Source organism: Anopheles merus, chromosome 2R (genome assembly GCF_017562075.2).
Source record: "Anopheles merus strain MAF chromosome 2R, AmerM5.1, whole genome shotgun sequence".
NCBI lineage: Eukaryota > Metazoa > Arthropoda > Insecta > Diptera > Culicidae > Anopheles > Anopheles merus.
Window position 1 is genome coordinate 39,780,646 of NC_054082.1, and position 25,862 is coordinate 39,806,507.

Sequence of the window (25,862 nt, forward strand, 5' to 3'; positions counted from 1 at the left end):
CGGTCTGGGGCAGGGATGACACTGCCTCGATGCACCGCTGCTGCTGCTGCTGCTCAAATGCAGTTGCCTTTATCAGCGCTTCCGATCGGCTAGCTTAGCGTGGTGTTAGCTCATCTGGTCACCTGAAGCTTGCCGGGAGAGTTCACACCAATGGTAAGGCTGGCGTTGCCACTTCCTGCAACGTGAGGCGAGAGCCAAATGTAGGTCAATTGGATGTGATATTCAGTCTGCAGGAAAGAAAATGGGAAAAAAGAAGAGTTAATAAAAATTATTATTTTAGGGAAATAATCTACTGGGGTCAACTGCTGTTGACACATTGAAATATACATTATCAACGCCCGCAATTGCTTATAGTTTGGGGAGTTTCTAGCTTCATTGACCTTCGTTTTAGCTTCCATCAAATTGCTCCACCCAATTCCTCAAACGCTATCGCATATTTAACGATGATCGCTAGAGAGATCAAATTACGGTTGCGACCTATTCAGCCGCTTTTCACTGTATAATCTGCTCGCTTCCATCATCAACAGAACGCATCAATGTGCGGCCGGCTCGCAACACTAATGCTTGCTGATGTCGCGCCAACTGTTTGCCTCCCAATGGCTTTTGCGACAAACCAATCCCCTCAATTCAAAAGCACTAGAACGACGACAAAGTGTCGCTCCGAAACTTTGCGCCGGGCCACATTGTGCCACGAGCTGACCAGCCAACCCACCCAGTGCCGATTAGCACCAATGATTCGCGATGCTTCGTTTGTCGTTTTATTTGCCCCCTCCCCTCCCCCTCCCTGCATCTCACTTCCACTTCCGGCAGCCGCCAACTTCACGTTGGGAACAAGTGCGGCTGGCAAATTGTTGCATATTTTCCAAGTGTCCCTTTGCGGCAGTCCCGCTGACATGCCAGCTAAAATCCCCTTTCCATTCCTGCGTTGTCTGTAGCCAGCTCCGAAAATTTGTTATGATGTGTCCTAGAGCCCACCCCACCGCACGAGCTCGTGGAGCACGCCATACTGAGGCGCTTGGGGCACGGTGAACCGGAAGGAAAAATTATGAAAGCTCCAACAATCCCAGCCTTTGTGCGTCCATCGTTTCGTGCTGCCAAATTTTTGCCATCACCCTTCGCACCCAGCTCCCTCTCCCCAGTGCCGCATTGTACAGCGCAATCTGCCCGGGAATGGCATACCGACACAGCACGGAACCCACATCAAAGAGAACTTTTTACCCCTGTCCTAGCGCCACTGTGCCTTCCGTGCCCCCTGAGCATCCCGCCAAGATAAGCAGCTTCTCGTTGCGACACTCCCTCTTCTCCCAAAATCAGTCTCATGCAGCGCGGAGGGGTAAGCAGTAAAGGTGAATATGGGCCGAGGCTGCGGAAGACATTTTTGGTAGTAGTACACCCGCAACGGAACTTCATTAGCAGTATCATGCGGATGCAGACGAGCGAATTTTGGCGAGAAACGGACAACATCTCAGTGCTTGGTCAATGCTGGCCGGTGTTTCCCACAAAACCGCACGGGTACGTATGGCACTGAAAACATGCTTATCGAATACCGCACATTCAATGTCTCCGCCACACCCCCTCCCCGCGCGCTGTAGCATTCGAGCGCTTGACCGTTTGTCGAAGGCTGCCGTACTGCAGACACTGCCACGTAGCACCAGCGCCACAATGCATTATTATTACTGTCATCATCGCTGCAGATGTGAGCGAGTTTATTTTCGACCGGTGTACGTATTTAAACTCTACTGCTCGAACACTATCCCCCTTTGCCTAACGACCGTGACAATGCTCCTATTGTTGTAGGGGCGTACTATTGAGGTTTATAAGCGGGACAGCAGCAGCACCGTTCTGTGCTGTACATTGTAGCCTTACCCTTCAGCACACAAACTTTGTTGATAAGACAGCTCCGGGAAAAGTCGTACAAGAGATTATCCTTTCAAATTTCGCTCATTTCATATGACTGCACATAAAAGCCTTCCTGTGACGTTGTTGGATGGACTCTGCATGTGAGCTAGTTTGCATCAAGTATGCAACTCTGCACATCATCTTCGATGGCGTCGACAGGGAACTATCATATATTTTGTCAATCGTACGTACTGCAAGAGAATTTTTACTATATTTTTGGGAGATTATCATGGAATGTTGCCATTGAAATTTTACTAATAACTAATAATAGTAGATTTTTAACAATTTTGGTGCCTTTACTACTTGTTAACTTGTGACAGGAGCTTTCGAGAGCAAATAAAAGTGAATAAAGCTTATGTTTAAACAATTGTTCAGATATTTTTCACTAGCGTGACAGTTTATCTTATAGCTATTCTTAATCAATTATATAAAATTAATAATTAGGTGCTTTAGTTGTTTATTCTGACAGAGTCAAATTTATGCTATGTCTAACTATTCTTAAATTTTTAAGTTTTAAATTTTAGATAATATATTTTAAATATTAAATTGTAACTTTCTTGTTATATTTTATTTAATTTTAAGTATGACGGCTTTTTACTAAACGTATTGTTAATTTTAATTTTCTTTTGAATTAAAATCGTTTAAGAAAATTTATTCATAACAATCTTCAAAATACGACTAAAACTCATTTTGCATACTTTCAGGCGCCTGAGCGCGACAACGTCAAGCGTGGAGTTTTGGTTAGCAGTACCGATTTTTGCTTAAAGGCTGTAAATACTTAGCATTCGCTAATCAATTTCCCTGCTCGCTCATCAATCCCACATCCTACAAATGGGTACTGCTCTCTGCATCAGTTCATTTCGTCAGTTGTGTGGGTGTGTGTTCGATAGCTGCTAATGAGTCGCTTATACAGTGAGAGACTTGCACAAACTGCTTCTCACACACTTATTTGCCGGCTGAAACCAACCTCATTCAAGCCCTGTCGAAGAGTGATGTCCAATCAAAAACACACCATGTTGCATTTGACTTTTTGTGCTTTGCTGCTCTTTCTTCTAGCACATCGTGTTTTTATTCACGTGTTTTTGCCAGAACCCATTCCATCCCCACACGCTTCATTAAAACGAAAGCACTCAGTATTGCACGCTTCGGTTTCTTCCAGTTTCCTCGACGCCAAAGATACTTTTCGAAAGTCCTCTCTGTACCAGCAGAGCTTTGCGGATGTGTTTCTGGTTGGTTCCATATTTTACCGTTCCCGGATATGTTTGCTACTGTTCCGATTCTACGTCCACTTGTGTTCTGTGCCATGTTGCGTGGCTCCATCCTCTCTGTATGCATATTTATTCATCTGCCTATTTTCACCCCGTTACCGTGCGTGCGCGCTCGTGCTGGCGCTTTCTTGGCCCAACGATTCTCTGCCCGCAATCGTGCCACCATTCGTTCTCGTCAGTTTGAAATGAATTAATTTATTTTATCTATTTCCCTCATTTCTACCACAATGCTTCACTTCAAGCCTCGAGCCCGCACACATACACACACCTAGCGTAGGCGGGTATCTTGAAATTCAGCCAGCCCAGTCAGAGCAATGTAGGCCAGCCACGAAACAAATCCTCTATGTCGCCGTGTGTTACCGTATACATGTGGCTTATTTTAGCAAAGAGGCATCGACTCGCACTCGAAAGCAACGGACTATGAAGTGGGTGGAACTCTCTGCTCTCTCGGACGGATGGGGAAATTGTATCAAATCATTACGAACATGGCATCTCCCCTGCCTTTCTTCGTTCAGCCTGGTACGTCCCCGCACTACCGCACAATGACGTGGCTTCTGTTTGTTTAATATTAGTTTCGCAAAACAAACACACACACACACAAACGTTTCTAGGGGTTGGGGACCACTGAATGTAGCGAATGTTTACCAGCAAAGCGCTCGTCGTCGTGCGACTCTTCTCGCCAGGGGGAGAACACAGTACAGTACAGAGAAAAGAACAGTCATCACTTGTTTGCCTTTCACACCCCGTCCTATGGAGGATCCCCTCATCCATGTAGGTGTAATCAAATAGTATCAAAACTATTTCACCTCAATACCGCAACCACTTCCTCTACATTCCGGAGAAGGAGCACACAGAGAGGGACGTGTGAATGAAGGATCGAGTGAACTAATTCCAGACGGATGATGGTACTTCAATTATGTTGCTGAAACATTTAATTTATGGTGCATTCAACTAATGACCTTTTGGGAGTCGGCCGGTCTTGTCCATCCTCGTCCCCAGTTGGTAATTCTATTGACCGAGGGCAATGAAGAAAAGTCATCTATTTACGTTAAAAAGTGATTTTTATACATTTTGCAACAACCCCAAATCGGGCCGGTAGCATGATGATTTTCAGCTATCCCGTAACCAAACTAGCTTACTGAGCGGCGTCAAGGAAAGGAAGTGCAGTGTGTTTGCTAGAAGCAAATATTTAAATTTATTTTTGACACACTCCCACACACCCTTGCATTGACTTTTTGGCTACCGGTTTGTGGGTAAATTCATCCAAAATTTACCTAATAAATTCCTTCCTCACACGCTCGTACCAACCACAAAACGACACAAAATAAGCTTCGGCAGTTCCGGACATTGGGCTACACCGATAGTTACCCTTTGTTCGAGATGTGATAGGTAAAACAATCTGTACGACACACATATTCATTCAATCTGCTTGCTCCAGCGACGGAACGGTTGCCCCGTACGATGGCTTGTCTTGTGGTGCAGAAAATTAAGGTAGCTGTATATTCGTCAACTTCGCTTCCCCTGCGTGTTGGGCACCACAGTTCGTGAGCAAGTGACGTTCAGTGTGCCCTTGCACAGCACAGGCCACCATGCCACCTGCAAGGAAAAAGTCCACAATGCTGGAGGGCGCTAGCGCTGCCGACCAACGTCAGAAGGTGTCTAGAATCAGCACACGCAAAACTTGGTAAGCCTGGCTTGGAAGCCCCAGAGGCTTGGGCTAGCGCCAAAGCAAGGCAGTGTCGGGAAGGGCAAATATTTGACCGAGAAATTTTGCACAATTGCAAACATTCTTACATATTTATGCGTTCACGGTTCTGGTAGGGCGCCGTTCCGGTGCTACTAACCCCTCCCCCTCCCCTCCCGGTGTATGTTGTGTCGCCAGCGACGAACCAAGGTGACACCGAAGGATACCCGTATGCTTTAAAAGCTACCTTTCTATCCCCTGTTTAGCGCTCGTGTTGCACCCGCTGCTTCGGTCGGTGGGTGTCGGTGGGCGACCAAACAAAAACGGCAAGCTTTGTCGTACACGATTGCCATGTTGACTTGTTTCAGAATGTTTGTTTGTAAAGCTTTCGCTCACGGGTATTGTTATTGTTTTCGGTTTTATTTTTGTTATCTTATTTGGGACAAGAAGTTCACTGTAAGACGTGATACCACATATACAACGCAATTTTAATGTGTAACTGAAAAGTTAGTGTAGAACACTTTAATAACATGATAGCCATAACAAAAAGTCTTTAACCTTTCTTGATGCTCATTACAAAGTTGTTCAGCTAAATTTAGCACAATTTTAGCAAATTTCAGTGCTAACTGTAGCAAATATTGGGGAGCGGCTGAAAAGCACCTCCCGAGCATAAACACAGTGTAACATAATTAAATTGTCATTGTATCATAATATGTACAATATAATTCAATTACTTTAATTGCCCCTTTTGTGTTATAAGCTCTAAAATAAATAATCTATCCAAAATACACTAAACCATATCTGAATTCAGGACTAACTGCAAGCAAAAAGTTATTTTCTTTATTTATAAACTCTTTATCTATCATTAATTTATATACGTTTCGTTGGCAAATGTGTTTGTCTTGTTTATACAGATCAGAATTAAATTGTCAAATCATTTCAAAAAATTTAACGTTTCATTTACATGACGATTTTCATGGCTTTAAAAAAATCTAAAAACCCTGGTTCATAAATACTATTTGCACTGATTGATGAAGCTTCGATAGCCTATAACATATTCTACAATTTAGAAGAAATAAAGTCTGTTCATATAACTACTACTGGTCTGCTCAGTTCGAGCATCAGTTTCGAATACGTAAAAGTAAAGCGTCAACCTACAAAATTTTATAGAGTTCAAGTACCGTCGGTAAAACTAGTTAAACGGCGCTAAATCTCCGTATGTCAGTCGGAGCTAACTATATCTGATAGTATAGAAAAGTCATCAGCAACTGTTCATCTCCATCGAAAGCCTTATCCATCTATACATCCTAAATCTCAACCATATCGTCCCACCTGTAGTCTATGAAGTCTAGTTATTTAATACTCAAAATACACTTTGCGATGTAAGTAAACCATGGGCTGAGAAGTGTATATTTCCGTCGAAGAAGAAAAACTAGTAGAAGTGACCATCAGCATTATCTTTAGCATGCTACACTTATACTGATGCTTCTCCCGAATACCATCTCATTAAGCTCCGAAATTCGCCTTCCACTAAACAGGAATCGTTTACCACGCAAAAGGATACGTCATACGACCATCTAATATGCAAAATACACCTTCCATCACTAATGCTATAGCAATCGGATGCCTGTACGTGCTGCAAACAGGAAACATGAATAATTTCCTTCCCTTGCCGCAAAAAAGTGCAAGCACAATCCTTATCCCCGAGTGCTCATTTATACTAAATGAACCATCACCCTTTTTTGGAGCTATCCGCTTCATTCCGCCGGTTCCGCTGGGTATTCCGTGCTGAGGCAAAAAGCAAGAAGCGAACATCTCTTGCAACCGGCCATCACCAGCCAACCCTGACAGGATGCATCCGTTCTACTTGCCCAACGGGTAAGTGTTTTGGCGAGGAGTGTTTGTACCTTTTCTGCTTAGTTGAGAGCTACTGTCAAGGATGCAGCTTCCAAATGGTGGAATCCTGGTAGCTGGTTTCTCTTTAGCAAACGGCCAAAAAACTAACTATCCAAAAAATCTCTAAAAGTAACCATGCCCGAATGGATGGTGAACGAATAGTTTATTCATTGGCCTTCTTTTTGCCGAAAACAATCTTTAACCGGTGTGCGCTTCACCCGTAGTCTTTACCACTGCAAGGCAGGATACCATGGCACTCGTATTTAGCATCCAAACACCACGCCATACCAACAGCACATACATGCTAAAACAAAACATACAAAAAAAGCTGTGCTCAAAATTAACGGACACAAACTCCGGCTTGGTCCTGATGAAGCGGGTAACTTTTTCCACCCAAAAAAGCCATTTTGGTTGTCTTTTGCTCGGCACCTTCGCTTCCGCTCGATGCGAATTTCTCTACTTTTCATTAGCCTGTCCTACCTCACCGCCGCAAGATAACGACTGGGGATAGATGAGAGTGTGCCGCGCTAGTGCGTCTCGGTTCCATCCTTCCTCGTCCTCTCCCGACTATGAGCTGTTGGCCATTATTTGTGCGGCTATGTGTGCGGACGCTCGACAGAAGCTACTCAACCGCGTGTTTGGGTTGGCATGTACCGGGATGAGTCAATTAATGGAATGACCTGACCTCAGACACCGCACCGCGCTGGCGGTGGGAGGACCTTTGCCAAACCTAATTGCACCGACCGAAACCCCGGCCGCCCCTCCGTCTTTACTGGACGCGCCTTCGGACGATCCGTGGGCCCGCGTACGCTCTATTATCATTCAATTAAGCGAATTGTAAATTTGTGTCGGTGTTTGAATGGTGCCCATCGTTGTAAAATAGTCATACTTAGCCACGGTCTGGTCAGTCAGTATTGGGGCTGGGGCAGAACGGCTTCATGTACCATCATGTTCTGCCAAGTGTGCCGGACAACAACGCCCCGTGCACCTGTCCAAAGATGACCGTCAATTTCCTAATTGACCGCTGAACAAGCGTCACGGTCAAATTGACGGCGTCTAAAGCCAGGCCCCTGTCTTTTATGACGATTGCATTTAATTTGAACGATTAAGCAGAGCACCACAATTAAGCGGGACTTATCCTACACACCTTACGAGTCCCCCCACAAAGATCAATAAACCAGGAGAATAATTTATGGAATCGGAAAAAATGTGTCCAATTTTGTTATTCGTTTAGAAAGTCACATTTCTATTTAAATTGAATTTTAAATAGTATGTTGCTTTGAAAATAACGTTTTTGAGGGCCATTGTGACCTTACTTTTGGTTAAAGGTGAACGTTTGTATTTCTTTTTGATTAAAAAATAAGAAATCCATGAGTTAAATTTCTTCAGCTTTCTGTTATTGAAGCTAGATTTTGGTTTTTTTAGTGGAAAAGTTAATACAATAGTCTAAATAATAAACATTTCATTTTAAACTTCAGAAAATCATCCTACCCCGCAGTAAAGGCACTTGAAGTCCCGCGGGCCGGATTTTGGAGACCTTATCTCCAATCCATCAGATGAGAATGTTGCAAAATGATCTTGGTAAAAGAATCACCTGTTGCTACAAAATAACATATGTTTATTCAACAATGTAATGAAATGATATGAACTAATCCAGTAACAAGTTCAGTAAATAAACAAAAAATGGTTGTTAAATGAAAGATTTACTAAATCGCAGTTTGCTCCAAAACACAGGTTGATATCTTAAAAAGTCTAGGAGTAAGATACATATATGTAAAACAAAGCATGAAATATATGAGATCCACAGTAAATCGGAAAATCTTAATAAAATGGCCAGATTCTTCTTCTTCTTCTTCCATTTGGCGTAACTTCCTACGCGGACATGCCGGCCTATACACGCTTTCGAGACCTAATCTATTACCACGTAGCCGAATAGTCAATCCTTGCTACGGGGGGACGGTCCATTCTGGGCTTGAACCCACGACGGGCATGTTATTGAGTCGTTCGAGTTAACTTTACCACGGGACCGCCAGGTAGCTTGCCTATATTGGTCATCCGAGTGCTGACATTGAATAACTATAGTTCATTAGTCAATAGTGTTATTCACGAGCCCTCAATTGGTACTTCATATGCATATTAAATAACCCTACTTTAAAACACTAGTTCTGAAAATTCATGAAATATTATAGTGGCTTTTTTGCACCAGCTTTAGCAAAAGTTATCCACGTCGATATGTGAAAGCGTTGATGTTCAACTAAAAAAACCTTTTTTGTTTGTAACATGAATATAACTCTGGGCAAGAAAAAAAGCTGTGCTATTGTATGCATACGCATTTTTCGCTACCCTTGTACCTAGCTTACCATCCTTGCTATCTCGTACAACATTAGTCTTTCAAACACATCTTGAAAATGTTTTGGCGTACAATTCTATTACGCCAACGAATTTTAACTTTGAAAGTTACAAAAGACACCTAAACACATACACACACAAACACTTACAAAACAGAAACAGATACACGTACACTTCCCTTGCTTCACCCTCCAGCCACGTAAACCATGTTGCAAATTTTATCACACGAAAAGTAGCTGAAATCGCGCGGCCGGATGATTGCCCAACTTATCCGGCGAAGGTCCTCCCCCCCTCTCTCCCCACAGTCCCTTCACCCATTCTCGGCAGCCGTGAATCGTGAAAATTGTTGCCGTAAGTGTTTTGGGGAGGGGTACCCGAAAATGAATTTATTCAGCACGCCATCCACCCGCACAGTCGCCACCACTTCGTCACGAAACTTAAGCCAAAGTGGTAAACTTTTTCATCTCCGTGCGCGCTATCCCGTGAAATCGTGACACAACGAATGATGCCCGCACCGGAATGTGTGAATAGAAATTGGTCGGTGGGCCAGTGGGTGGGTGGCGAATAGAAAAGAGGGTGCGGTAGCTATTGCAAACAAAATTTGAGGGTAGTTCTCACACTTTAGTGACTTGTTTAAAAGCTTTGTGTGTGTTTGTGTGTATGTGTGTCTTGGTGTGTGCATGTATGATTGTTTTTTATTCCTTTTCTACTAGATCACACAGATTGCAACTCAAAACATCAACGGCTTCACAAATACAAGCATTCGCTTTAACCTACATAAATGTGTGATACCACGGTGAAGATGTTGTCTTCTCTTGACTTCCACCCTATCATTCCAGATGTTTTTTGTATTTTTGATACATGACCCGTATTGTGAGGTGTATCTCCCAGATGCGTCATTACAGGGGTTTTCAGGGATTGTCATAGTTGTGGGACATTTTCTTGACTTTTTACGGGAAATTTACATTATGTGATGGAAATTGAACTCATTTTCACAATTTTTGGACAAATTCAATTGCATTTTCCCATGTGATTGTCCAAAAAGTGTGCTATGCATTTATTATATGAAAGATTCAAGAAAGTGTCCCACAACTATAAGATACCATGGAAAACCCTGCATGGTGAAACATTGAAGCAGCCCAACTCGATACCTAACAAACACATAAAGTAGTGCCACACGCCGGTCACGATCACATTCCATCGCGCGTCAACGCAACCAAAGCTCAAAGGCAAGGCAAGAACCGGAGACGGAAAAAAGGCCACACTATCTTCGCCTTCGGTGATGGGAACACATCATACCATGCGAGTTCCAATGTCCAAGATGTCTCCTTCAGGTTCGTCACTCACTCGCTCGCTCGCACAGTTTACCGTTACTTGACACCGCGCGCACAGCGTCGTTTGCTTTGCGTGGCCCCGTATTGTTAGTCCCAGACAGTGTTCCCTCCGCTCCTGCGCCGCTGTGTTGTAGATTCTAATGCCGTGCTGTGGCTATTGTGGGCGTTGCGTTCGATAGCAAGTAACGTTTGCTATTTGCATCAACTTCAAACAAACACGACGTCGACGTCTACATTTCAGGCAACGGAATGCGTTTATAGTGCACACGTTCAACCAAACAACATCAAAAAAACTGAATGGGTGCTGTTTTCTACAGTACACAACACACACTGCAAAAAGTATACCGAAGGATGTGGTCGGCAATGGCAGTGATGAAGGAATTTCTAAACTCCCCTATCCACGGATCCAGGGATACAGGTTCCGGTTTCCGCTGTCGTAGCATCTCCAGACGACATACCGGTAACCGGTTCCGAAAGCCCTTTGATGTCTCACAGATCGTGTGGATCGGACGATCAACATCGGACAGACTGGCAACTTTTGGGGCGAAAGCTTCATCCCGACCTCATTCGCATTCAAAATCCCAATCAAAACGGGTTTTTTTGAAGGGACGGAACTTGGAAAGAAAACACCGCCCGTCATCAGTTTGAAACATTAGCCGGCATGTTTCACATTCTTCGATCAGTAAACGTCGGAGGACGGAATGTTCACAAAAACAATGGTATGTTTTTGTTGTACCGTGATATGTTGTAGATGATTTCTAGTGAAATGAACTTTGCCTGTAAACTTTGTTCAAACTTTACAGGTCAAACTGTATAAGAAGCTACACAAATAAAACCTCTCTTTTGAGCACAAACTACAACAAACGAAATGAACATTGCATTGATGTTAAGCATTCGATCACTGGAAGGGAAAAATAGATTGACACAATTTGGCTTAATCTGTTTACACTATGTTGCACATCATGTAATCCTAGCAAAACGTACAACACACTAATCCATGGTCCTTGCCGGATGCTTTCATCATTATGTGTAATTGACTTCATTAAAAATAAAGAAATAATCATCATATTTCATGCTTCATTATGTTCCATTCCTTGATGCTATCCAAATACTCACACCACTACAGGTCATTTGAGCAGAAACAACCTCTAATCTATTCCATGGTAAATGTATATCTTCACTAAAACATAAACATACCAACTCGACCGCTTTCGATTGGTTTGCTTCTTTCAACGCAATTCACACAATAGCCACTGATCTCTTCCATCCCAACCAAACACACTCTCGTCCCTACATATGCTAATTAGCGCGAACTGACCGGTTAACAGCGGGATGGAAAAATCCTTTCCCATTCAAAATCCCCCGCCCTCTCCTTTCCTCCCTTGGGAAACATTTCTATTGAAAACCAACAACAACGAACGAAAAAAAAACCGTTCGTGCGCTGACAGCACCGGAAACACTCGCACCTCGTCCAAACGGTCGCTTTTGCATGAGATTAGGATTTCACAAATACCGCAAACATCATCCACATGTGCCACGAAATCTCTCACCACATCTGTTAATTTAGCAAACAAAATAATCCACCGCCCGGTCCGCTTTCGCGCCAAACAGGGCCCCCATTCGCTCTCAGCCAATCCGTCGCGCATTGTTCTCATTGGCTGGTGGTAATCCCCCGGCCACGGCGCACCGAGGCTTTCATCGTGCTAAGCGATCCCTTTTCATCCGGAAGCCAATCATTTTGAACGTAGCTGCTGCTGTTGTATTGCTTCGGCCTTGCATCACGGCTACGTCCACCGGTCCGTGGAATCATTCAGATCGATTTAGCTTTTTGAGGTACACCGCACTCCGCGCTAACCTCACGCTGACCATCGCCATAACAGACCGCACCGCACGTGCTACACATCACACCGGGCTGCCACAAAGGAAGAGCTGTTTGCAGTGCGGACGTGGCGGCAGGAATGATTGGGTGGGTACATTCGGTGGTCGATTTGTTGCCTCGATATTCCTCTCGGTTAACCAAAATCAAAAAGAATTTTTTTATAATGCTTTGTACTGCAGCCACAACAGCAGCCGAATGGTTTGAGCTATATTAGCACCTACTTCAAACGATGCTGGCTAGATAATAGAGGGAGATGCAGGGCGAAAAAAATACAAATTGTGACGTCAATTATTCATATTGTCGCTAGATAATTGGAACATCGATAAACGACTAGAACGAACCGCAAAGGAAAAAAATATATGTTCGATTACTTGCATACTTCATGTCATCTGATCAATGAAAACGAGATTTGTTTTATTGTTCGACTGATACATCTTTTATATATCAACTTCAATTGTCAATTTATGACATTTTCTAAATAATGATAGTGATGTTATAATAGATTAACAATCCACGGTTACGCACGAAGTAAAAAAACAATATCCCAAAATTGCTGGAGAACATTAAACCCACCAGAGGTCCAGGGGCGAATTTAACTCCTGTCAACCCTTCGTCAGTCATGTGTCTAATCCAACGTTTATGAACAGCGCACGTGTCTTGAGACTTAACCGAATCATTTCCATTGTTTGTAAATTAAACATAATAATTTGAAAGCAGAATAATTACTGTTCTACCACATAAATCTGAAATTAGAAGTATAATATCATACTCTTATCATCCATGTCAATGATTCTTAATTTTTTTGTTCTTTTTGCGTTAATTTTGCTATTTATTACTCAATTATGTTATTAAAAGATGTTTTGGCTTGCGTTATAATCATATTGGATAAAATATACGAATATCGAGTGAAAATGTGTTTTATAGATAAATGCAAACAAAATAGAGCAACAAAGTTCCCACTTTGCTTAAATAAGGAACAATTCGTAGAGGTGTCAAAAGAGAACCATGATTCTATTCATTCGAATTGTTTTTTCTATTCCCAATGCATTTTGCCGTAAATCATTAACCCCCCGTAACCAGACCGATGCTGTATGGAGTGTTGCCAACAACGCAACAAACCACTGCAAATGATTGCACAAATACATGCTCACAATCTCACTTTTCTAGCATGACTGTCACTATGACAACATTTCACTCTTCACCAAGCATCCATCCAACACATCACCGGGCACATGGGTTCCTCAATTACCTCTCGAGAACGTACACGTACCACTCCAGGGTTCACTACATTCTCGCTACTTCTCGTCCGTACGTTCCCAAAAGCAAGATAAAGGTTCCCGAGATAAAGAAGGTGAATTTGCCATCGCCCGGAGCGTTCTGACCGGGAGCTAGAAGTGCTGTTAGCATAGCACCGCCCTTTGATGTTGCCTATCAACGGCACATTACATCGTTAGAAGTACCCCGGGCAAGCACAGCTTCTTAGAGCCTGAAGCTTTCGCTTCTTCACTGTAGCGTGCCGCCACTGCACGCCCCGAAGCACAACAGCACCCCCGGTAGCATTACCGGGGGGAAAAAGCTAACAGCACATCGCACCTTCGGCTACCACACGCTTCACAGCGCTGCGAAGTGGACGAAGAACGCTTTTTCCGAGTTATTCTTGCGCATTGAGCGAGTGCTTTGATTTACGTCTCGTTTATCATTCGACGCAAAACCACCGCAGATACACACCAGTAAGAGTCGCATTTCTTCCCTACGGTCACCTACACAGGGCCGTCATACATGCGACGCAGGGTCAACACGGTGGGTGATGGGAAAATGAAAATTTAATTAAATATGTATTCCAAGTGCCGTTCTCGCGCACACTTCCGGCGGACTTGATTGGAATATGGTGTATCTTCTTGCCACTCGGCACTATATTTATCCTGTACCAGGAACCAAAGAAAAGAATACGTTTACCATTATCCTTAACTAGCGGGTTCTGTACACTTTTTTTCTGTGCTCATCGCTGCTGGTTCAAATGCACTACTGCGAATAAACACCAAAAGGTGTCAAAAGAAAGTGAACAAAACTCCCCGCCGGCAAACGCTACGAGCACTGGGAACAGTTTCAGTGCAGAGCCTGCAGAATGTCATAATATTATGACACACCCTTCCCACTCCCCACAACCCTTGTGCGAACCAGGCACGTGCACTAGTTCTGGTTCATTATTTTCTGGACAATTTGTATTTAAATTACGCCCGCACTTCGTTACCCCGGCACTGCTGATGAAAACTGTGCAAGAACAAGTACACTTTACCTTCCCATTCTACAAGCCACCACCTCCCTCAGCGGCTGTACTTTCCGGGACCGGAGTTTGATCGTTTCTGACATTTGGGGAGTAACGATCCGGTACCGGTGGTTGTGTCTCATTTCGTAATGTTTCGTGTGCTTCAGCACGTCCCTGCTCGTCGGCGCGGCGTTAGAGTGCCGGGCGAAAGTTTTTATTCTTGTCGCAAGGGTAAAAGTACGGTTGAGTACACACGACTTTCCAATGCTTTTAAAGCTTAGCAAAGTTGTAACTGCAGAGCTGGCAACTTCAGCACAAGTGCACGTTTCATACTGTGTCTCTTGTCCTCTGTCGCTTCGCTTTTCCACCACTTTCGTTACACTGCAATAATTGTCCAGCTCACTCCAACTGGCAAACGAAAAACCACACACAAGACACTAGAGTCAAAAATATACAGGACATGTAAACTTACCTAGGGCCAACCCATTCCAAGAGCATTATACCAACAGCCGACGGTAGCAGCACCATAATACCACTACCAAGAAGCAAAGCCGAAATGTTGTTAGATTGCCAAAACAATCGGATTACGTTCCGGGCATGCAGTTGTTACTTCACGCGGAAAAATTGTCCCTTCAGCAGCGTTTTCCGCGCGGTCGCAAAGCTGCACCAAGTTTCTGCGGCCCAATACAAACCCCCCGGTCGAACGGTGAGCCGGAAGGATAACTCATACCGGACGAAGAAATGCGGGCCCGAAAGTGCGATTTCCTGTAGCCGGAAATGAAATGACTGGAGACAAAAAAAATGCACTCCGACCGACTTGCACTTCCATTGCGACGACCACTTTCAACGTTTGCGAAGTGACCGAAAAAGAAATCATAACTATTAATACGTTTCTGGTATGAACGTCCTAGAAAAGCACGTCCTTATGCCCAAAACCAAAACCAGCACAAGAGTTTCTTTTACAGTTTAATGCACAACTCTAAACTTCCTTCTCGGGCGGTGGGTCAAGTGAGTACAATTGAATCTGAGCCGCACACCAGCAGAGGGTTTTTTTTTCGCAAAATCAAGCAACTGCAACTGATCTGCCATTACCCTTCCTCCACCGTGCGGTCTCTGCACCTAGATCCATTATAAATATCATCAATTTTCTTTTGCCCAAAACCCTTAGCCAAGCACGTTGTCATTCCGGTTCGGCGAGCAAACGAAACACTTGCTTACCCGTGCTTTTGGCACCGATTTTCGGTACAATGCAATTTCCCTGCACAGCGACGGGCACACCGGGCGAGACCAATAAGATTTACGCGCCCCAGTACTGGAGGTCGTGTTTTGGGGTATAGAGTAAAGAGTTAAAGCATTATGCAAAAGAGTGACATGCGAACAAGCACGGTAGGAGGAAGATGCACAACAGGGGAATTGAAAACGAGACTGGAGCGTTGAATCTCGACCACAAATAAATCATGTCAATCGGAATATTGCTCCGAAGATAGTGGCGAGGATACGAGGTTTATCGTGGCGCAACAACTGGTTTGCCGAACTGTGGCGCTCTTTTGGCAATCGCAGCTTGCAGCTTCGACGCAGGCAAGATAATTGAGTGCTTTGCATTTATTGTTTTGGTTTGCAGCTTACCATTATTGTGACTTTGTACACATTACAAAGTATGTCACGGGATTGGGCGGTGGGTTGTTTGTGTGGTATGACAAATGAGACGACACAGCCCCGTCATCAATGGTTGGTTCTAGAACGCTCCCGCTGGTTACCGTACCGATTATCTGTGTGCCTGGTAGGCGTTATCAAAATATTTAAAAGTTGGTATAGTAAAAAACGATTCTCAAATCCCAACGCATTACATACTGACTTGTTTAATGGGTGGCAGCCCCTTATCAGTGCGTTTTGCGTTTCCAGCACAAAACCAACACAAACAGGGAAGTTGGAGCAAAATGACCAGGTTAAGCGAATTGGACTGTTCAAATACTAACTGGTGAAACAAAAAATGTTTAAAAATTTGTTTAAAACGTTCCAATAATATAATTCCAACCACTCCAGGCGACTCTACTTGATCACATTGTTTGAGGTTTTCTCTTGTTGCTATCTTGTTATTTTTATCGATCCTGGAACTGGTTTTCTGTCCATGTCATAAACTGTATTCATTCCTCGAACTATTTCTTAAATTTTTCTCAATCCTGGAAGAGAACTACCTAAACATCGGTTTCCTAGAGTTAATGCTCAATACATCCCAGACCTTAGTAAAATAATATCCAAGCACTAACATGTTTGAAGTTTTGGAATATTATAACAGTGGCCTTGCCAATTTTAGATTTTCTTAAAAAGCACTTGTTTGCATAAGATTTCTAATAAACCTTGAACATCGTCATCTTCTTTGCACAGTCACTAGATTAATAGCCATTCCAAGATGTGCCGCATTCTGAGATTGAACAAAAACGCATTCTCCGCAGCGGACTGGAAAACGAGATGTTTAGTTTATTCTGCAGCGGAAATTAAATTTCATCTACCATTCAAACAACCCCGGAAGCGTTTTAGTACGAAAGGAAGCAAACACACCCACTGCAAACGCTCCCCCGGCCCCCAGGCCGGGTTGGTGAATGTACATCTACAAGAGATGCCAACACGGCCGAATAAAAAGCTGCTTAAATCCAAAGGAACGAACCTTCTGCCTTATTTTCTATAGCTTCGAAGGCTAGATTCAGCAGTACGCACGCTCGCACGAGCCCGCCAGGCGAGCAAAAGGGAATAGAGCCCACCGGTACGAGCCGGCTAGGGGCTACCGGTTTGGCAGTTGCGATTTTAAGAAATTAATTTCATAGCAATCCGGTCCACCTTTTCCACTAATTTTCTACGCGCCAGGACAACGTCCCGCACAATATCCAGCGGAACACGTTGTGCCGGATTGCCCGCACTCGGTACGACTGTTTAGTCAGCTGTCGGAGCGGGTGGGCGTTATGCAATGCGCTAAATTATACCACCAAAGGATGGATGCTGCTTCGGTGCGCTTTGTTGTGCAGAAAGATAAATACGGAATGCAGAACATTGTGCTGCGAAGCGAACAGTTTCCAACAGCATTCCAATGGCAAACAGCTGTACAGCAAAGGAAACTATCTTAATCACACAGACTGAGACAGCGTGAGAGAGAGAAAGAGCGGGCAAAGTTTGTCGTATCAAGTTTTACGCGTATGAATATTAATAAAAGACATTTGTGTTTTAAGCGGATTATACAGGAATATAATGGAAGCAGACGGATGCCGTACGAAAGAAACATCATACGTACATATCATATCGTCAACGTTTCAATGTGCACCCGGCATGAAACAGCGTACAGTGTGTATTGCAACGTACCCGCGCCACTTCCTTTCTCCTCGTAACTGCAGTCGTAACTGAACTGCCATTCCCATCGCAACAATGCACCGCAAAACCGACCTTACCGAAGTGTGTCAAAACTGTTTGAACCACTACCGCTAGCCAGCTGACAGCGGCAGCGGTTCGGTGCGCTTCTGCTACTGTTTTTTTTTAATCCACCATTCCAGCCCTACGGGCTTTAGCGATTGCACCAGCATGTGTGTTGGTAGGGAATGTGCCAAAAACAAAACTATATAATCAACGCCGGTATTTTTTTGTTTTGTTTTTGCTCTTCTCTTCAATGCGCCATGCCCGGAATAAGCTCGGGAAAATTATCTCCTTTCTCTGGCCACGTGTATACATGCTGACCTTTTTTGATGTGTGTGTGTGTGTGTGTGTGTGTGTGTGTGTGTGTGTGTGTGTGTGTGTGTGTGTGTGTGTGTGTGTGTGTGTGTGTGTGTGTGTGTGTGTGTGTGTGTGTGTGTGTGTGTGTGTGTGTGTGTGTGTGTGTGTGTGTGTGTGTGTGTGTGTGTGTGTGTGTGTGTGTGTGTGTGTGTGTGTGTGTGTGTGTGTGTGTGTGTGTGTGTGTGTGTGTGTGTGTGTGTGTGTGTGTGTGTGTGTGTGTGTGTGTGTGTGTGTTTATATCCAGGCATCCAGTTAGGTGCTGGACTTGTGATGAGGAAACCGGTAATAGTAACCGGCATTACTGTGTTCCGGTTTCGGGCGATGATAATGGTGCCGGTTTTTGGACGAAACGGAACTGGAACGAATGAAAACGAAACGTAAAAAACCGGCTCCACTGCTGAAGGAATTCGTTGCGATCGGCTAGTGACCATCAGGATGCATCTCGAAGATCAGATTCGTTTGAGACACATGGTGATGCGATGGGACGCAGGTGACGCCGGGCTATCGTTGTGTATGCTGTCGGTAGTGGCTAAAGTGGGTCACCGATGGGTTATGATACACCTGTTGTCCAAAATGAAAGTCTATTTTCCCTACAGGAATGGTACAGGTGACACATTGATGGTTTTTTGTTATTGTGAAAACTATGAAACACATATGCAGGTGTAGTGGATATCCAGTACGCACATTGGGAAGCATTTTTGCATACGCGATACGATATGGAATCAAAGTATACACTTACTTAATAGTAACATTCAGATCTTTTGATAAAAGTATGTGTGGACCCAAGTACTATAAGGAGGACTATCTACACTGCTATGAATAATACAATTAAGCCATTGATAGCTCAATTAACAATTAACTCATTAGAGGTTAAGGCTGGCCTAGAGTCCATGTATCAAATAAGATGGAAAAGAGATAAAATATATACATACAATGTTTAGATAAAGAACAACGTCGCATTTAACGGGAGGCAATTAAATTATCCATTGGAGTAGGATAATATCTAAAACGGACATTGAAAGAGTTCAATGGATACATGCCCGTCATGGGTTCAAGCCTCGTATTGACCGTCCGGCGGCGTGGTACACAATAAGTATCGAAAGCCATATGTTGTTACGCCTGGTAACAATTTGGTGAGTAGCTGGATAGACTTTCTTAGAACTGGCTTGTTTGTATATAATATGTATTTGCTCAGTTTAAAAATTAGTCTTTCTTCGGTCGATTGACTTTTGCTACTGGCCTAACATTCTCGATGGCGCCTATTTTTACGAACAGCTGATCAGTCTTGAACGCATTTGACCCTATTTCGCGACCGCTGCCGAACTTTATCCTAATTGGCCCTATTTTTGATAATCTAGCTGTTTCGCCTTTGGGATATCTTTTTGTCCTTATCTGTTTTACAGCGCCATCTGGTGCTTTATTCGTATATTATTCGAGCTGTCCTTGACAGCTCGTTGTTTTATAAACATTACGGCTGCTGATCTACACGAGGTAGATATCGTGCCAACACCATATGTGAAATAAAAATATCTCATCGTTTATTCATAACCGAACCCTTTGTCTCTTTTTAAATATTTTAACCATCACTTTACTGTCAGAAATGCGAACCAAACAAGTAAACCCTGGTTGTCACTATACTGAGATAACCTAAAAGAAGTACAAACAGACATAAAATTGAGATGTATGGCATCAAGCCTTACATGGTTTCTTTCCAAAAAATCTCTCATTCGAAAGGTCTGAAAATCTCCACCCAACGCGTCACATTCGACCGAACAGGTTTACTTGTTTTGTACTCATCGCCATTTTCCCCCCCAGGAACAATTGCATCACCACTCTGAGTCCGCACGGTTCAACCCGTACGCACAATACATTTTGCCGAGCACGAAAAAACAACACAATACCGTTCTTACGCGAAAGCGCATTAGTATGCAATTGGGTGAACAGCTTTGCAAACTCAGTTTACCGGTGCGCACACATCATCATCGTACCAGCGGGGGGGGAAAGTAAGACACAACAAAAAATAGACTTAAAACCGGCCCCTTCATCTTCCAAAACACATTTCTGTCATCACACTGCAATCGTAATCGAAAGCATTCGTTTTCCACGGATTAACTCATTCCCACTAGGAAACAATTGTTTCCGCGAGTACGCTTTCGTGTGTCGCGTAAACCGTTCCGCGCAGGAGGACGTCTGAATCGAGAAGAAAAAGAGACCCTATTTCTTTCCCTATTTTTTAGCCTTGTTTGATTCTGCCACTCCGTGTCCCCTACCTCGACACGTATGGTATCCCACTGTACCGTAGAGGCTCATTGGTCAAATTCTTCGGCAAAACCCAAATCCCCAGCCCACTCGTGCCGAGCCGCACGAAACGCAAAACGCAACGACCCTTTGGTGAATGTCCTTTCCGGAGCGCAGTATCGCAGGTCTTCTGGGTACAACCACAGCCGGCCACACTGGGGCAAAAACGATGGGTCAGAAAATCCAATTCGACATTCCAAAAATCGTTCGAATCCGTTCCCCAGTGTTTGGGCGATGCGAGAAGCATCCCGGAAGCTACCCCAGCTTTCCAGCACGAACGGGAAAAACATTCTCACGAATCGAAGGGTCTGGCTCGTGAGCACGAAGGGAAGCATCGGAAGCGTTTTCTATCCCTCGGTGAAGAATGTTTTTCTTTGTTGTTTGCATTCGTACCGATCAGGAGGCAGCTCGGTCGGTTTTGGGGTTTTTATGGCGGACGGGACGGGAAAAAGGGAATGTATCGGAATTTTGGGTCGCCGCAGAGGTTTAAGGCTTCATCCGGCGGAAGAAAGAAATGAATCGGCAAAAGCGAGCAAATAGAAAACCAGCAGGGACAAACAAATTGGACGCAAAAATGTCTGTGCGCTTCTTAGGGACCGTTTCCGGGGTGGAAAGAATTTAGGGATAAACATTTAAATCCACGAATGCACGTGGCCGTTAGCAACACATTGTTCCGGTGTGATGTGATTCGTTGGAAAAATAATTTCATTTGTTTGATTTGTAAATGGTGTATGTGGAGAAAATGTTTAAATTTGATACTGATTATGATGCGATCCATTTAAAACAGAGATACAGTGCCTCAAGCGGAAAAATGGACAAATCTAGCTTGTGTTCAATGATGTTTTGTGTTCAATAAATAAAATTTGTTGGTTATGTTTACAGTTAACCAATTTTTAAGTCTTCATTGCATTGCTATTCCCTTTTGAATGCTTTGACTATCCATGGTTTAAATATTTTCAGTTTTATCCATGAGGGACGATCCAAAACGGCCGTATTGCTTAAGATAATTCCATTTAGTATTACCACAAATACCAGCTAAAGCGCCTAATATGAACTTCATGATCAAGCTCTGTTTTGTACTTTATTGGTCCCAAATTAAGAAGAACTGCACTTTATACACCCAATATATCCTGAACATTCACTAACTTCAGATGAACAATCCTTTCACGGATGATCATTATTTTGTAATTGATATTTTTCCCCAAAACTCCAAAGCTGTAGATGCCCACAGTAATAGTCACTGTTACTGTTGTGAATAAATTTGTTGCTATGCTTCCGACATCACGGCTGGTGTGCTTCGGTAAATTCTTACCGGATGAAACGTTTTGTCCGAAACGTGCCTGTTTGTTCCCATTCGAAGGATTGGGCCCCAGGATTGGAAGGATGAACACTCAGAGAAAAAGGGATATTTTTTCACAGTATACATGTCTGCCTTTTCCTCCATCTCTTGTGTTGCCCTTTTCCAAATCTAGACCAAAAAGTTTCCGTAACCGTTGCGGAATGTTTGGGTCCTCGGAAAAAAAGCCCATAATTTCCCTAATTTGAATGGGCATAATGATACCGTTTATTATCTGTACGTACCGATCGGCCCGAGCAGCTTCCGGGTGATTTGCCCTGGAGAAGCTAACGAACCATACACCCTGTGCTGCATGGATACGTCCTGTGTATGTATGTGTGTTTTTTGGGTTGGCCGAGAACTTTTCCGATACAGATCCACATCAAAACAGCGGTAAAAGTAGCCAACTAGCTTAGCAACTGATGCCGAGGAGAGTAGCCTTTCACAGAACACCGACCGGCCAATAACCTATGCAAATCCTGGGAAAAAAGCCCCCAAATGTGATCTTTCAGCTGCTCTTCCGATGAAATATTTCCTCATATGGCAGGATACGTAAACATACACACACACACACACACACACACACACACACCACACACACACACACACACACACACACACACACACACACACACACACACACACACACACACAAAGGTACACATCACACAAGCACACCGCAACCACCTTTGCTTCGAGCTCGACATTTCAACGGAATTTGTACGGATGCGGAACGGAACGAAAACAGCACAGTGGGAGAGGCTAGGGAAATAAATTCGGTTCAACATATGATTTGTGAGCAATCATAAATACGATGAGGAATCCCAATTTGTCGGCTTCTTCGCACCGCTAGGCGCACCCTATTGATAGGCGAAGCTTCGACGCTAGTGGATACGTCTCTGTTTTTTGTGTGCTGCCGGAACTGTCGTGCACAGCCAGGCAGCGGTGAAACAATACTGCCTTAAGAAGGGATTTAAGGATTTGACTAGCGCTTAAGGATGTGAACGAACCCGAAACCGAGGCACCGAGCGAAAGAGCACCATGGGGACGAATTATCGTTGTGAATTTATGATACACCGGTTCTTAAACCTTTACTGCTACCGTACGGTGCCCGGTCCCCCCATTTGCAATTGGCTCGACCGTGTGGGCAAGGTTTGTTTTGCTTCGTCGGAGGCTAGCCGCTCGGACAATTGGATTTATCGGTCGATCGGTCGAAGAAGGGTAGCCTTTTTGGGCTGGACATTTGAACACAGCAAAACCATAAATGATTCGTTTTCGTAGCGAATTTTGAACTTGTTTCACTTCCTGTCAACGCATTCGTTGCCATGAACTCCCTCCGTTTCCGATACTTGTTTGCATTTCATTGATTCAAAAACACTTACAATTTTACAAGCTGTGTAAGCCTCGTACATTCAATAAAATGTATCCACACCAGCATCGTTTTCCAATCTCTACTCAAACTAGCATTACATGGTTTCTCACTTCCCATATATCAATCTCGAGTCATTCTGTTACAAAATTCATGTATTCATGTATTGTTCGTGCATGCATCAGCAACCGATGACAAACTCTTCATCGCGATGACTTCCCCTTATCCATTTCATAATCGTTCCCAACATACATCAACAGATGAAGTGGAAAGCAATATGAAATGAATCAAAATTGCATGAAATTTGGATTGAAGGTTGTACATCCATTTTCATTAGGGAAATACATTCTTATGCCGATGAATGTATCACTAAGCAAAGGTTGTCGCATAAAGGCTGCCCAACCTATATTGACCACAACAGATACGCTGTTGCATTTTTGTTAATTTTAAATGACATTCGAGAAGATGTCTTTATAGCTTACCAGGCGATGCATCTTTGATTCTACAAATGCATGGCTTTGTTTATAGACGTTTCTTAAGAAATTAATATCCTATTATCATGGCTAATAAACCATATTGAAGATTATTAAAGTACCATTTACCACCATTCTAAAATCAATAACAATCGAGATATCTAGGTTTTAGAAGAAATTAATAAAATACACATTGTAAATAGATAACCCAATCCATTACTAAATGATAAGCACAAAAATGTAAACAAATAAAATCATAATTAAAACACAATCCAAGCGTGCTTTCTCAACCGCCACCCACTGTAAAGAATTCATCGAATGTTCTTATCGTTCATTTTATACGAAAGTGCCCAACAACTCATCGAAGCTGAAAATTGTATTTACCCACTGTAAACGCTACACTTGTTCATTGTTCTTGTTTCTTTTTTATCTCTTGGCTGTTGGTACCATTTATATTTGCTACTTTCCCTTCCTGTTGCAACACAGCTACTACCAACACAGCCATGATTGCAAGCAAGTGTTGCGATGGCGACGTGTCTTTGGTTGTGGCGTCCCATTCACTAAACGAATTGCTGGCAAGCCAGCTGATGCACTTGCCGCCCTACTGTTGGGAGAAAATCGGGAGGAAACAACAACATATCGCTACAATAAATTCGGATTGTAATTCAGACGCTACACCACTGTGCGCTATTCCGACGGAGAAGAAGGACCCACCGAGGCTACTTCTGCAAAGAACAGTGTCCCTCTATTCCCGGGTGTAGTTCACAATTGTAATGTTTGCGCTGTTCCATCTTTTGCCAGCTTTCATACATTCACACCAAACACCATTTTGCTGGTGCTTGGCTCTATTCTGGCTGATGGCGCGAACGTCCTTTCTTTTTTTGCCATTGTTTGCCTTCTGTAGTTATCATCATCCAACCGCTTCTTGGGAAGCAACAGCGAGCATGATCTGGTAACGGGTGTTGAGCAAAAAATAAAATAAGGCGGTCAAGTTACCGCCACACTTACCCTTGTCTGATTTCGAGAGTTGCCAGTTGTGCTGTCTCGGCGGAATAGAAGAAAGCGAGTTACATTTACCCCCTTACCATGCGTTTTAAAACCAACATCGTTAAGATCGTGTTTTACAAAAACTTTGGTTTACAAAAAAAGCGGAAAACAGTGCAACGAAATGCTTGCAGCTTGCAGAGAAACAATTGTTGCACCAATATTTCAAACAGCCACAACACACTGTTTTAATTTTTGTGACGTTTGTTCTCTGCATATACTTCCCGCACTCGACTGACTGAGTGTGCTGTCGCTGCACCACCGGATAGGGCCTGGAAAGCAACAAACAAATTTCAAAGAGTGCTTTTTTTCAAACGTTAAAAAACGTTAAAAGAGTGCTGACGTTAAAAAGAACGCATTTGCTGTGCGAAAGTAGAGTTTTTTTGTGTGTATGTGTTTGGCGCATTTGAAAAGGCGAAATTAAACGCTTCAATCAACCACTGGAAGACGTCAACGGTAGGGGAAGGAGGGAAATCGAGAGAATAAAAAACTGAAAATGCGTGTGAAACACACACACACACTGTAGAGGGGTGAACCTCCCATTACTCTCCCGCTTTTTGAGATGGACAGCTTTCTTAACGAGTTTTGCCATCAACGGGAAGCTGGCAGCTCAATCAAAATGTAAATCAGTTTGATCTAGCACTTCTTTCACCCAATGCAGCCACACTCCAACGGATAACTGGCATCGGTCGCAAACTGCCAGTCCATTCATTGCGTGCTGTTGTGACAAAGGGGGGGAGGGCACCTAGCATTGTGTACAGCTGTGACAAATCAAACCGAAACCGAAAGAAAGTTTGTTCATTAGAATGTGATTCGTTCAATGGTGACGATCGCATTTTCAGCGAGGCAGTTGCCATCAATTAAGGCCATCCCGCCGATCACGAGCCGGTACGATTGTGTTTTGGTGTTCTCACAAGCTAACAGATCTACAAAGCGGAAAGGTGGTCTTTCCGCTTGCCGCCCGTGGAAAATCGTTTGACCGGTGTTAGCATAAAGCCGGCTTTCTTTGGC

At 43.6% G+C, this 25,862-nt stretch overlaps 1 protein-coding gene across 10 annotated transcripts in view; it reads right to left on the reverse strand.

Moving 5' to 3' along the window:
• Positions 1–25,862, reverse strand: part of LOC121603531 (cadherin-87A) — a 133,932-nt gene that overhangs the window by 104,628 nt on the left and 3,442 nt on the right. For 9 of the 10 annotated variants that reach the window (XM_041932379.1, XM_041932385.1, XM_041932374.1 and 6 more), the window contains exon 3: positions 1–227. The gene's annotated coding sequence lies outside the window, so the exon portion shown is untranslated. Of the gene's footprint in view, positions 228–380; positions 429–25,862 lie in introns of those variants that run through there. The other variant, XM_041932382.1, reaches the window with a different exon arrangement.